This window comes from Aulostomus chinensis, chromosome 4 (genome assembly GCF_037954235.1).
Source record: "Aulostomus chinensis isolate RoL2024-O1b breed Wild chromosome 4, RoL_Achi_v1.0, whole genome shotgun sequence".
NCBI classification, from domain to species: Eukaryota; Metazoa; Chordata; class Actinopteri; order Syngnathiformes; family Aulostomidae; genus Aulostomus; species Aulostomus chinensis.
Window position 1 is genome coordinate 186030 of NC_141323.1, and position 14247 is coordinate 200276.

At 38.2% G+C, this 14247-nt stretch overlaps 1 long non-coding RNA gene across 1 annotated transcript; it reads right to left on the reverse strand.

The window, feature by feature from the left end:
• Window positions 1-1034: 1034 nt before the first annotated feature.
• Window positions 1035-5152, reverse strand: LOC147262228 (uncharacterized). The gene is made up of 3 exons (XR_015112522.1): window positions 4720-5152; window positions 3602-3710; window positions 1035-2561 (listed from the first exon to the last, which is right to left on the reverse strand). It is a non-coding gene; the product is annotated as an uncharacterized LOC147262228 (long non-coding RNA).
• Between the last annotated feature and the right edge of the window lie 9095 nt (window positions 5153-14247).

The window sequence follows — 14247 nt, forward strand, 5'->3', positions numbered from 1 at the left end:
TTGACAAACTACAAAAGACCTGACTTGACTTGTTTATTGTTTGCATTTTTTTTCTTTCCTGTTGTTTGGTGGGCTGTTTTGGGCCTTGTTCATTCCATTGTGGGGTTTCTTCTAGTGTGAATAATTCTGTTGTAAATCTCAGAGTTTTTGATAACAATTGAAATAGAAAAGAAATGTAACTTTGTTTCAGTGCATTTAATCGTAGCCGTGTTGTCAAGAAAATAATTTTCTGATATTTTCTTCCAAACCTATCATCCTGTTCCTTCAGTCGTCCTTGAGCTATTTCGTCCTATTTCTTCTGTTTTGGCCTACTTTAGAGTGAATAGTCAGTGTTACAATGTTCTGTCATTGGCTCACTATTTTGAGGGGATCTTTGAAATTTTCAATCTATAATATATTTTAGAGAATTTAAGAAAATGTTGGGCTGCGTGCCTATTTAAGTGCTATGCACCTAAATTTTGTGTTACTGCTCCCACTGACAAAAGTTAGTGGAAAAGTAAAGGTGATTTATTTAACATGTAGGAATTGATGTACTTCATGGACGGTGGACATTCTTACTTGTTGCTTACTGGGTTTGGGTGCACTATGGATAGACACATTTCCTAGTTCAAGTGACTGTATATTTCTGCTCTGTAAAACCAAATTAATGCAATCGAGTAAAATAACTCTTGCAGTAGGACTCATGAAGCCCCCATTTTGTTTAGCCATTTGATCATGACTATAAACTGCTACACATACAAATCATAAATGCACACTCTTGGCCCCACCATGGTAAGGTTTTTTGTAAGAAGCAGAATCCTGCTATTTCCAGATGTGGCATGTGGAATTTAGGTCTTAGCTATTAACCCACAGTGGAATTCTCTCCCTTCTTGTGTGACACTTTCGCCTTCTTAAAGTACAGCCTGGGTTTGGTCAGACTGGCCAATGATGGACCTGTCCATGCTAATATATCCCCGAGCAGTCCAAGCAAAAATTTCAGCATAAACATGAACTAAAATCACAACAAAATGCAATAACGGACCTCTCTGATTTACTGCAGAGAAAAGGCCAAGGTGTTTTTCTGAGAATGTATGACGGGTGAAGTTATAGTAAGCTTCTTGAAAAACATGTCTGAATAGAGCTGTATGCTCGAAAATAGAGGTACCTGAAAAGGTACAAATGCTTGTTGCTTGGGGGTGAGGGGTGATGGGGTACCCCTTGATTGAGACTGTGTTATGGCTTGGGAAAAACGTAATGCAGTGGAAGTGGAAGCAGATTGTGTCAAAGAAGACTGATCATGTCTTCTGTCTCAAAGCAGGAGGTGAGCAGATTCTGAAATCTATAGCTTTCAGTTGCTTCACTGGCTTCACAAGCCATGTTTAACTTGCTATTTCTTATTTACTCAAGTTTTTCCCTCACAGCAAAAAAAAGAAAAAAAATATAGATCAATTATTTAAAACAATAGTAAAGGTCTGTAATCCAAGGAACATGCCACTTTTCCTTTTTGAGAGTGTAGCATTATACATTGTTGATTGCATTGTGTCCTTACCAGAATAAAATGGTCACAAACAGAACATCAAAGGAAACATCACAAACATACTCAGTTGAGTAGTCACATCTGTTAATATCACTCAGTATGTGAGGGCAACAGAGTAGGGTGTGCTCTATGGATTTAAGAGGAGACAGAGCATGGATTGTCAAATAAATGTCAGAGAGGAGGGAATATGACTCTCATTAAAATGGAGAAGCACAAGGCAAAATGATGAACAGGCTCTTTATAAGATTACTATTATTATTACAGCTTCAGGTGAAACTGCTTTATTTGACCACCATCACAACTTTTGGCTCTGAAAATGTTCTTATATGATTACTTTAAAATGTTTATTTAATGTTATCATTAGGAGGTTGGTTTTTTTTTTATTTGGGGCAAAAACACAAAAAAAGATAAATTTCTTGTTTTCATTTCTTAATGATGGAACATTTACTACTGAATGTTATGTTTTCAATCATGGGTGGTGCTTCAATGCCCCCTTACTTCTTCTTGGCTCATGTTTGTGCTGTATCTGTCCTTTAACTCCTACATTAAGCAAATCTCTAGGACTGCTTTCTTTCATCCATGTGACATTTCTAAGATCAGACATATCCTGTCTCAAAAAGATGCAGAAAAACTGGTCCATGCTTTTGTCACCTCCAGGCTGGATTACTGCAATTCCCTCCTGTCAGGCTGCACCAAAAAGTCCAGCTTGTCAAAAGCGCTGCTGCCTGCATGTTGACTAGAACTGATAGAGGAGACCATGTCTCTTCTCTATCCCTGTCAAATTCAGAATATAATTTAAAATTCTCCTTCTAACATACAAAGCCCTCAACAATCAGGCACCTTCATATTTGACAGAGCTCATTGTCCCTTATTATCCAAGTGGAACCCTTCACTCCCAGGATGCAGGGGATGCAGGGTTACTTATGGTTCCTAGAGTTTCCAAAAGTAGAATGGGAGCCCTTGATATGCTGCCATAGGCTTAGACTGCCGGGGTTCTCCCACGGTGCACCTGTCTTCTCTCTCCTCCTCTCTTTCCTCTGTCCTCCTGTATGTGTTGTACATAAATCATATCCATATTTTACAAACTCATCTTCTTCTCCACAGCCTCTAGGCTCCCCACATCCCAGATCCCAGGTGCTGCTGGAGGAGGCTGCAGACTTGAAGAGGCTTGCGCAGCCACCTGAAGCACCACCTGCTTAAGTCCCCGTTTGTCCATCAGTCTTTCTGTTTCCTTCCCTCTTTATCCCTGTCCCTCTCTTTCCTTCTGTTTATTTGCCTTTCTCCATTATCTGCTGGATCTACTCAATGTTCCTGCCTGTTAAAAGGAAGGTTTCTGTTGCAGGATATGCTTGCTCATGGAGAACTGTTGGGTGTAAATTCATCGAAGGAGTGTGGTACTTGACCTGCTCTACTTGTAAAGTGTCATGAAATAACTTTTGATGTGATTCGGTGCGATACAAATAAAATTTACTTGACTTGTCCAAAAAATAAAGGTCTATATAAACACAATACACTTCTATGTCCAACTACTGCCACTCCTGTGACAGCTACCTCCTATCAGGGGCCTGTTTCAGAAATCAGGTTCAGTGAAAACCCGGAGTGAATGTTAAGCCAGAAATGAGAGAAAGTAAGCGCTCAATGGATAGTAGTAAGGTCTAAATGGATACCAGTTACAGACACAATGTTCCTAATGATAATGAACAAGGGTCTAATACGGGTTGTTTTTTTTTTAATTTACCCAGGGATTTGGTTAATTACTGCATACATTTGTATGCTTGTCTGCTTGATTAAACATGACAGCTAGGTTTTTACTGGTATTATTTTTTAAGGTAGGATGACTCTCTAGCCATCTCCACCACCTCTTCAACATGTAATTTCCAGTAATAAAATGCCATCAATATGGTGCTTTTCTTAGAAATTACATCCTTGTATATCCAGTACAGGGCGCATACTGACTACTCATGCGGTACTGAAAAGCCAGCAGCACATGCATACTAAAACCAAGCACTTAGCCTCAGTGGTAAGATTATCATAACTAGTTTGTGAAATAAGGCAGCACGGTGGTGCAGTGGTTAGCAATGTCACCTCACAGCATGAAGGTTCTGGGTTTGAGTCCCACCTTGGGCATGGGATCTTTCTGTGTGGAGTTTGCATGTTCTCCTCATGCCTGCATGGGTACTCCAGCTTCTTCCCACTGTCCAAAGACATGCAATAGGGGACTTATATCTGGTAGTGTGTATATATACTATTCTACCAGAGGCCTGGGAGCTTGAGGGCTCAGTATATAAATGCAATATTTTTATTTCCTCTTATTAGCATGATTTAAATCAGAATTCAGAAAAAAAAAGAATTCAGCATCAACAAGGGTCATCAAGAGGCCCATCTTTTTCTCTTTGTTTCCGTCTCAATGCTTGACAAGCAAAAAAATGTGAAGAAAGCCTCAGCAGCTGTTATTGCTGTTGCTCCACCAGAAGAGGGCATCCACTCACTGACTCGTCCTTATCTCTCACTGCTGCAGAACAACGTAACTGTATGGCAGTGTTTAATGTAGGTTACCATGGGAGAGCTTTTAACCTTAAGATCCCTTTATCTATCAATCTGGCAGACAAAACTTTCACTTCTACAAACATGAGGTTTAAGCTGCCAGCTAAACGAAATGGTTCTTCCATGAATTACTTAATGCTACATTTTTGCTTCAAAATGCAACTTGGTAGAAATGTATGACTATTCCAACAACTGATAGTTTGCTTGCATTCACTTCCAATACGCTTTCCAGGAGTGGCAAACTAGCATTCAACCTGACACTAAAAAGGGTAATGTTTGCCAAATAGGGCTTACGAGTACCGCTTATTACAGCTTAATAACCGTTAGAATACTGCATCATAGAGCACAAATTTCTGAGGTAACAAGTGCCGGGTCGGCTACTGCCGAGGAACTGAGGAATAATGCTGTCTCGAGTATGTTAAAAAGCACAAAGGTTGACTTTTAAACTTGACTTTAAAAAAAAAATTCTGTCAGAAAACCCCTTTTAACGCATTCTGTCAGTTTCGGATTAAAAATTCTCAAAGTCTCTGTCAGACTGACTGGCAGGAATCTTTGATTAATATATATATATATATATATATATATATATATATATATATATATATATATATATATATATATATATATATGCATTTATTTATTAAAGTCGTTTCTCCTACCTGTTCCCACCGGGACGCTCCTTCGCCGGCAGAGCTAGCAGCCGCTGGAGGAAGACCAGGCTGATGCAATACACAGTAAGCGGGAAAAGGGACCGCATCTCCGGGCCAACCTTTACTCTACACCCTCTTTGGAAAGAAGGAGGGAGCCTCACTGACTGTGCGACGTCCCAAGACTGTGCGAAAATCCCAAGGGTGTGGGAAATAAAATGAATATGGTCAAAAGAAAAAAAAATCACAGGGATCAGATTTCTTGCCTTGGCAGTTGAGATTTCAGATGAAACCTGAATAGAAAGCAAAAGCATAGGAAGAATCCGATGTAAAAAAAAAAAAATTTAAAGCAATAAAAGAAAAAAAACGCTGGAAGTGCGATTTTCATTTACTTAATAGATGAGGCAACTTTTAAAAAATACTAACTATTGATCCGAATACCAGATTAATTCTACATTTACTGCATATAGACCCCACCTAACATCCAGTCAACTTTTTTAAAGGAAAAAAAAAGTCTCATTCTCCTGAAATTGTGAAAAAAATAAAAAATAAACTGTCTGTTGAGCAAATCATTTAGTTAAGTTGGGTTCTAATGAGAGGGGGGGGGGTCTTACCTCAATTACATTCAAGAATCCTGGTTAGTTGTTTTTTGTTGTTGTTTTGTTTTGTTTGTTTGTTTGTTTGTTTGTTTTTTGTTAATGAACTCCAGACACTTCGGTCAAGATGAAGTTCCTGAATGACTCTGAAGGCTTTGCTGACAATGTGTGTTTAAATACTCAGTGGGCGGAGTTCATATGCAAGCGCTGATGGTCATTTTCAGAGTAGAGGGTGCTATAAAATTAACCTGTTATCCCTCACGTTTTTAATATCCTGCATTAATCACGTGATGATTGGAAAATACAAGCTATGAATTCTGCATGGTAAAAGGCTGTGTCATATTGTGCCTTTTTTCTACAAGAATGTGGTACGCATATGATATTTCAAAATAAAAGTACATATTGTAGAATAAGCTATTTAGTTGAGAGATCAAGACTCCTTCAAATAACTACATATTCCAAATGAATTAGTTTCAGGCATATTTAAATAACGATATTGATAAAGGAATTTTACAGTGATATTATATGAACCTACAGTCCCATCAAGCATCATCTGATCTGTATATTGCTTCCATCTCACTCTTTTGTCCAATTTGTATAAGCATGTAGAAATTGTACTCAATTTTTTATTGGTATCTCAGCACTTAAAAAGACAGACATACAACAAAGAAGATGAGAAGCTGAACAAAGTTTGTGGAAAATGATACAATTGCCTAAGATGAAATGAAAAAAATCCTTTATCAATTTTCACTGAGCTTGTGTGTTAGTCTATTAACATCTTTTAAACTTGGGGGGCAGATCCATTTAAAGCTATAGTGCATCACATTTTTGTATAAATGAACATCCCTTACTTTGAAGCCTGTAGCAAATCACAATGCTCATCAAGTGTATCACCAGCCAGCACAAAAAAAGAAAACATGAGAGTCTGAGCACCAGAGATTTATAGTGGCGGATCTGCAACTCTTCTACGCTTTCCAAATGTCCAGACCAAATGGTAAAAATTTTAATCATGAAATTTACATTTTGTGGAGGATGTTGGATGCACTACACAATTTATTCACCAATTTAAATCCACACCTGTAAAGGCTGCTATAGGCCTTCCACATTGAACATCTAAGGGCAGCTGCATGTTCATATTTACTTTCATACTACAAATGAGCTTCCTCATTAAGTAATTAAAAAAGGTGCTCCTGATTTTAGCTGAACAAGAACAAAGAGAGCCAAAAAGGGAATAACGATGTGGGCCAATTTTTGGGCAGGGTCCACATACCCTTGCAGTTATAGACAGATCAGAGGCCTCATTTATAAGCATTGTGTACAAACAGAAGAGGAAGAGCCACAGAGGAGACACTTTCTATGCAAACACTGAGATTTATTAAAAAAAAAAAAAAAGAATGGCAAAATGGATGGCCCTCCACCAAAGCTCTGACCAATGTGTACCAACTCTTTGGAGAGGAGGGAAGCTCGCAATCCTAGCTGTGAGGTTGTGAACTGATGACAGACTGTATAGTTAACCTCACACATTTAATTTAATTTAACATTATGCCTTGTCTTGCCTTGCCTTGCCTAGTTCTTAATAAAAGTCAGCTCGACTGGTGCTTTCTGACCATTATTAGCACTGGAGCACACAATATTATATTAAGGAACTAGAGACCAAACCTGCAATACTTTTGATACTATTGTCGAATGTTGTGGATCACCAAGAACCATTCTAATTTTCATGTAGTTTTAGTGGGTAAAATTACTGCAGTGTATATGAACTGTCAGATGAATCACCATACATTCTCCACCATGCATGCATGAATTAGGTTGCCTGCAAAATAAAATTAGTAGCAGCTCTTAATCATGACATTCCTCAAACTTTTATTACAGTGCAGACAAGTTCACCACCAAAGAAGCTGCACTGGAAAAAATAAATGGCCAAACTTCCATTTTTAAGTATCACGATTTATGTGGTAGTGCTGTTACAGTGTGATGTCATCAGTCAGACACTAACCCTTATGATGAGAAACAGATGATAAGCCAGCTCATTTAATTTATTCAGAATTCACCAGTTGCTTTACATGAACCATTCATGATTGGATGTATGTGTGTGTGGAGGGTGGGATGTTACGCAGATTTCATGGGTACATATTTCCAAGCAGACTTGATAAAAGAAATGAGGCATAGGACATGGACAGGCACTGTTCTATAAACAACCCAGTCTCATGTCAAAACGTGAAAAGGCTACGTTTGTCCACAGTGCAAAACGTATCAGTTCTACAATAAAGGCCTAAAAATTGTGAAATGGGTACGTTTTTTCACCTATTCTTTTCTATTGGAGCGCTGGTAGGTCATGTGACTCTTTCATGCGGGCCTCTCAAAACAAAAACATGGCGGTCGCTCCTGTCATTTTTTGGAGGAAAGTGCCTTATTCCAAGATAGTTTTGATTTAATAAAGCATTCTGCTGACATTTCTAGCAAGAAATATGCATTTTGTTTTCATAATATTCGCTCTTATATTCTTGTGTTTAATCTTTGGTTTGTTCGTAATTACGATGAATCTTTCACCTCTCGGAAGAGAGTCGTTACAGTGTCACGTTTTCTGCTGTTGCTATGGTGGTTGCTAAGGACGCCATTACGGACGAGCGTCATTTCAAGATAGGTTTGATTTAAAAAAGCATTTTAAGGACATTTCTGGCAAGAAATATAGATTTTATTTCCATAATATTCCCTCAGTTCTTGTGTATAATCTTTGATTTTTTCGTTATTACGATGAATCTTTCACTTCTCGGAAGAGAGTCATTACAGTGTCACGTTTTCTGCAGTTTTTATGGTTAAAACCACGGAAACCTAAATGGCGTTTATGTCATTGTATTTTGTCGTTACATTGCGTCCTTATCAGAGTTGATAATATAGTTGTGTGATTGTTGACGAATAAAAATAATATAAAACATATAGGCCAAGGAATTACCATCAAAATATAAAATAGCTACGCTTGTTTGTAGTTGTTTGTGTGATTGTTGACTACAGCTGTTCAATAAAAATAATATGAAATGGATTTTAGTGCCCCAGGAATTACAAACATCTGCTTCCGGAGAAGTCGGCCCCCGTTCTTCCGTGAGAAAATCCGGAAGTTATCGCTCACTCCGAGGATAAAAAAACAAATATTTTTAATACTTTATCTTTTGATTAATAAGACAATCAACAAATTCATTTAATTTCTGGATGTTTATTCAACCTACAAAGTACATTTGTAACCATTATAGATCTAACAATCAGCATTAAGAATATAAACAATGATGAAAACTCATGGGCGCGGTCTGCTGACGTCACATCTGTCACAGAGGCAAACTCATGCACTCAGAGGTGGCCTCTTAGTTCTATCATTTCACGCTATATTTACAGATTTATTATTGAGTGGGACAAACCATACTTATGTCTGGGTTAATCAAGGATATAATTAAAGAAATCCAAACTATTTGGCAAGTTAAATTTATCCTAAATGTTCTTCATATATTGTGCTGGTAATGTCATGTAATTTCTTTTCAAATGTAACTTTTTTCATTCTGATATGTGTATTTTTACTGCTCCAACAAAGCTGTTCCTCTTCTGGGTTAAATCAGTCATTCAGGCACTCAATAACTGAATGTCTCTGATGCATGTACAGTGTGTCCTGCATTACAACAGATGCGATCCTTATGGAGGACAGAACAACATACTAAAATTTCAACTTCCTAGGTTAAAAGAGAAAAAAACTATCCCCTGGGCAAAATCAGGGTCTGTGACTTCTGCACCCCGAGAGCCTTTTGGAGCAGAATTGAGGATCAAATCTGGGTTCTGGTATTTCTACTTGGGCTACATACACCAAACTTTAAAGTAAAGTGTAAAGTTTGGTGTATGTTGCCCACAGGTATGTAGAAATACCAGAACCAAGATTTGATCCTCAATTCTGCTCTCTGAAACTGGTCAAGTAAGGATTCCCTTTACTAGGCATTTTCTGGGCAGAGAAATAGCTTAGTGTGTTGTATAATGTCTATGAATGCTCTGTTTATGTGATGAAGTCCTGTAATTAGCAGAAATTACATAGCATTATATATTATTTATTGATGTTAGTTATTAATAACCGTGACCTCTCAAGAAGTTGTTACCGGTTATTAATACTGCACAAGTGTGGTAACACACACATTTTTGGGTTCATCTTTGTTCTTTCCTTCCTTCCTCTCTCTCTCTCTCTCTCTCTCTGTCTCTCTCTCTCTCTCTCTCTCTCTCTCTCTCTCTCTCTCTCTCTCTTGCTAAGCGCTCCGCTTAGTGATTAACATTCCGTAAGTTCTACCTCCACGGTGCAAACTAGCGGCTAGCTAGCCTCGGCTAACTAGCCTAGCTTTTAGCCCTGCTGCGACGCTAACTGGTTGCTAGGCAACCATACTCCCCCCCCCTCCCCTTCTTCATTCACTCACACACACACACACGCACACACACACACACATATTACACACTTGTGTCTTTCGTTAGATAACAGTTGTACCAACGTGTTGCTGATTGATTGATACACTGTGTTAATGAATATATTTTTATTTCATGAGAGAAGTAGTAGTGTCTTTTGTGTACGAACTTGTGGTCACATGTCTAAGCAATAGCCAGTGCTCGGATCTCATCCTTCAATCATCAGAGCTGTCCCTTGGTAGTTAATGTAACAGAATATTGACTGTTTAGTAGATAAACTCTGTTTAAGACTGATAACTGTTACAAGTACGGTCGTATTATAGTTTCCCTGAACTCATCAGGGTGGTGCCCCGCATAATTGATATTTAATATTAATTAGTCATTTATGTAGTAATCGATAATTATATTCATAATTATCAATTTCATTATTTTTGACGAATTCGCTCTTCAGCGCACAACACTATAAATCAGGATATTTTTGTGGGCATACAGTTTCTGTGTTTCATCCATAAGCCATCCGTTGTCAGGTTTTCTGGTCACAGATTTGTAAATGAGGCCCAAGGACAGGACCAACCAGTGTAGAATTATATATCCAGTTCCCCAAACAGACACGGGAACACATTAAACATGAACTGATCTGAATGAAAGAATAGGTTTCATTATGAGAATGCCCACCTCCATCACTTTTGTTTCTGTTTCAGTTGTGTTAAGTGGGTTTGATACTGAAAATTACAACTCTAAACATGTATGTTATTACTCAGCAACTCAGATTTTTTTGCTTCATTATTGAGGGTTTTGGAGTCCAAGCCCAACCAATGTTCCTCTATCTAAGTTGACTGGTGTTGTGACACATTCACTGATAACAAATACACCTGAACTTCCCTCAGATATGCATACGCAACTCTTATTTCCAAGAAAGTGTGTACAACCACTTGTCAACAGTGGAACTGATGCCTTTCCTGGAAGTGGAGTAACATGATGCTGCAGCAACAAAAACAAAAACAGAGCTATGACGTGCAGAACAGAAACTTCATGAGGAATTGAAGAATGTACTGTTTGTCTTTTTGCTGTTGCATAAATCATCTCAAGTTTTTTCTGATCTAAGTAATCACCAGTAGCTTTGTTTCTGAAAGCTGAGAATATATTCAAAGCAAAGGTAGAGGAAAGAACAGCCTCAGTTTCTGTTTCTCATTTAACAGAATATTATTGAGATGTTTTCTTTTTCTTAAATCCATAAAAGGAGAAGCCAACTTTTGGGGGGAAACACACTTATCTGACATCCTCTTCACAACACAACAAGAGGATAGACGTCCCTCTCTCCTCTTTGTGTGCTTTAGGGAGCTGACACCCACCAGCTTACCACTATGTCCTTATCACAATTAGTTGTAATGGATGGACTGTGCAGCATACACTGGAATGAATTTCACTGTAAAATAACAGTAAATTACTGGCTGCAGGGACACCAGTAATTTATTGATATTTTACATTCCATATACCGTATTTTAATTTAACAGTATATTACTGTATTTTGGATAACAATGTGTGACCGTAGGATAACAGTGGGTGTTGTGGTTACTTTACAGTGTTTATATACTGTAATTTATCTAACAGTAGAATACAGTTGTTGTTGTTTTTTTAATACAGTGCATAAGGAGAACTAGTCTATTATTAGTTTATTATTTGGTTTATTTTACAAGGCATCTACTGTGAGTTAATTAACAGCATATTACCATATTTTGGATAAAAGTACATGGCAGTAGGATAACTGTGGGTTTGGGTAATTTTACAGTATATGCCAGCTTGTCATAAAATCTGGTATCTTTTAATTTAATTCATATTAATCTTCACAAATTAAAAGACAGACGGTCAACGTCCAAAAGTCCTTCAATAAATACAGCTTGAATTTTCTAGTGGGCTATTTTAGAATCGAATTTAGAATGCCTTTATTGTCATCAAGGTCAGATACAATGAAATTGAGGTGCAACTCCAACAGAAACATATTATAAATAAGTACAAATTCTGTACAAGTAAAAATAAATATTATATAAGGTAAATAAAATAATATGCAACAAGAAATGAAGACAAATCTGGCCTTCTTGTGCTTATATCTTGAGTGAATCAGAAACAAATTCAGCAACAACACATATTCACCACTGTTAACCTCTGTGCTCAACTGAAGAAAAGTAGTGATGTGCGGATCAATTCTGAAATGTCGATACTTTCTATACCAGACCTTTATGCTCTAAAATTGATTCTCATATCAAAATATCCATACTTTTGATACTCCCATCATTTGAGGTAATGTGTATCATTAACAGGAACACAGTGGGAAGTAACTAAACTATTGAGATCTTGTCTAAATAATATGTGGTTGGGAGGAAATATTTTTCTTCCGCCTGGGTAAGTGCATAGTGAATAAGTAGAGAGGCACGCAGTATGCTCGTTCACTTATGCTGGGTCGATTCTATTTGACATGTGATGAGATAGCAGATCGCAAACACAGTTACAGCCAAGATGTACTTTGCAATGTTTGTGGTAAAATAGTAAAGAGTTTTAGCACCACAACAAACCTTGTGAAACATCTAAGGTTAAACCACAACGTTAAAAACGAGGCATTTACAATGAGGCAGGCAGAAGAGGAGAGCAGCACAAGCATAGGTGCTGCTGCCCCTGCTAGGAAAAAACAAACATTTCTGGCAGGGTCCTTCAGTGCAGGCAGGCACTATCCAGGTACAGAGGGAGAAAATATGATGGAGCTTTAAGCGGCTATGGTTACAAAACAAGTAACTATATAAATATATGCTTCAAATAGCTGCCTGTGTTTAGCCAGGAGTAATATGTGTATCACTGTCATAATATCAGATAGACAAAGAAATTTATCCAGGTAATGTTTCCTAAAGAAAAGATTACCGTATTTAAAATGGCTTACATAGACTAGCTGTTAAAGAATAAGAATAAAAATATTTTAATTATCTCACAATGGAGAAATTTAGGGTAGTTTCAGCAGTATTTACAGAGAGAAGGATAATATAAATTTAAAAGAAAAAAATATTTATGAAATAAGAAAAACTAAAATAAATCCATATCAATATTTATATTGGACAATTACAAAAAAATTATATGAAGTATGAACAAATAAGAATATCTCTTTGCATCATCATTGCACATTGCTGAAAACAGACACGTGAATGTGAATGTTCACTGGGTGCCGTTATACCGCCTGATGAATGTAGGCAGGAATGACCTGCATTACCACTCCTTCCACTGAGGGTACAGCAGTCTGGAAATGAAGGAGCTGCTCAGGGTTTCCACAGTGTAGTAAAGGGGGGGGGGGGGGGTGTTGTTCATGATGGATGTCATCTTGGCCAACATCCTTCTGTCCACCACCTCCTGGATGGAATCCAATCGACACTCCAGGACAGAGTTGACTCTCCTCATCAGTTTGTCCACTTCCCCAGCACACAATGGCATACCACACTGCACAGGCCACCACAGTATTAGAAAAAAGTCTGGAGTAAAGCCTTGCTAACCCCAAAGGACCTCAGTCTCCTCAGCAGGTGGAGGTGACTCTGACCCTTCTTGTCGAGGGCATTGTTATTATTAGTCCAGTCCAGTTTATTGCTCATGTCAACAGCCAGGTACTTGAATGAGTCTTCTATCTCAATGTCAGAGCCCTGGATGTTCACAGCTGTGTGTGGGGGAGGTTCCCTACAGTAATCAATCACAAGCTCCTTGGTCTTGTTGGTGTTCAACAGCAGATGGTTCTGCTCACACCTGTCCACAAAGTCAGTGATGACCCCTCTGTATTCCTGCTCATCCCCCTCTGACATGCAGCCAACGATGGCTGAGTCATCAGAGAACTTCTGCAGGTGACAGAGCTGTAGTTGAAGTCTGCAGTGAAGAGGGGGAACAGCAATGTGCTCTGTGGGTCTGAATACAGTGTCCTCCTCTACCTTTGTTGCAGTAAGCCTGTGACCTCACTTTCTGTTTCATCTGACTATGCTAGTCAGAGGTCACCAAAATTAATATTGAGTGTACATTTCCAAAGATGATGTCAGACTCCATAGTGTTCTCTGGACCCCTGCCTAATCCGGCCAGCGATGACTTGTTTAGCCACATGTCATTGTTAAACCACTGGCTGTCGAGGTGGTGTCCAGCAAACCAAGTGGGCTTCATTGACAATTGGAAAACTTTCTGGGGAAGACCTAGTCTGGTTCGGAGAGACGGCATTGTCATCCCACATTGGACAGAGCTGCTCTCATTTCTACACTGAAAAAAGGGATTTTGACCCCTAGTAAATGTTGCTGATATTAATTAAGCATATTTTAATAGAAATAGTTGTGTTATTTAACTCTGCTTATAAAATATATGAAATTTCAACCTATATTGTCAAAAATATGAGCATCGTATTTTATTTACTTAAATGTAGCTCGAGAAAATTAAGCGCAACCAAATCGCGCATACCATCCGGTTTGGAGTTTGAACTTCGCGCATGCGCAAGAACATACCGCCTTTTTAG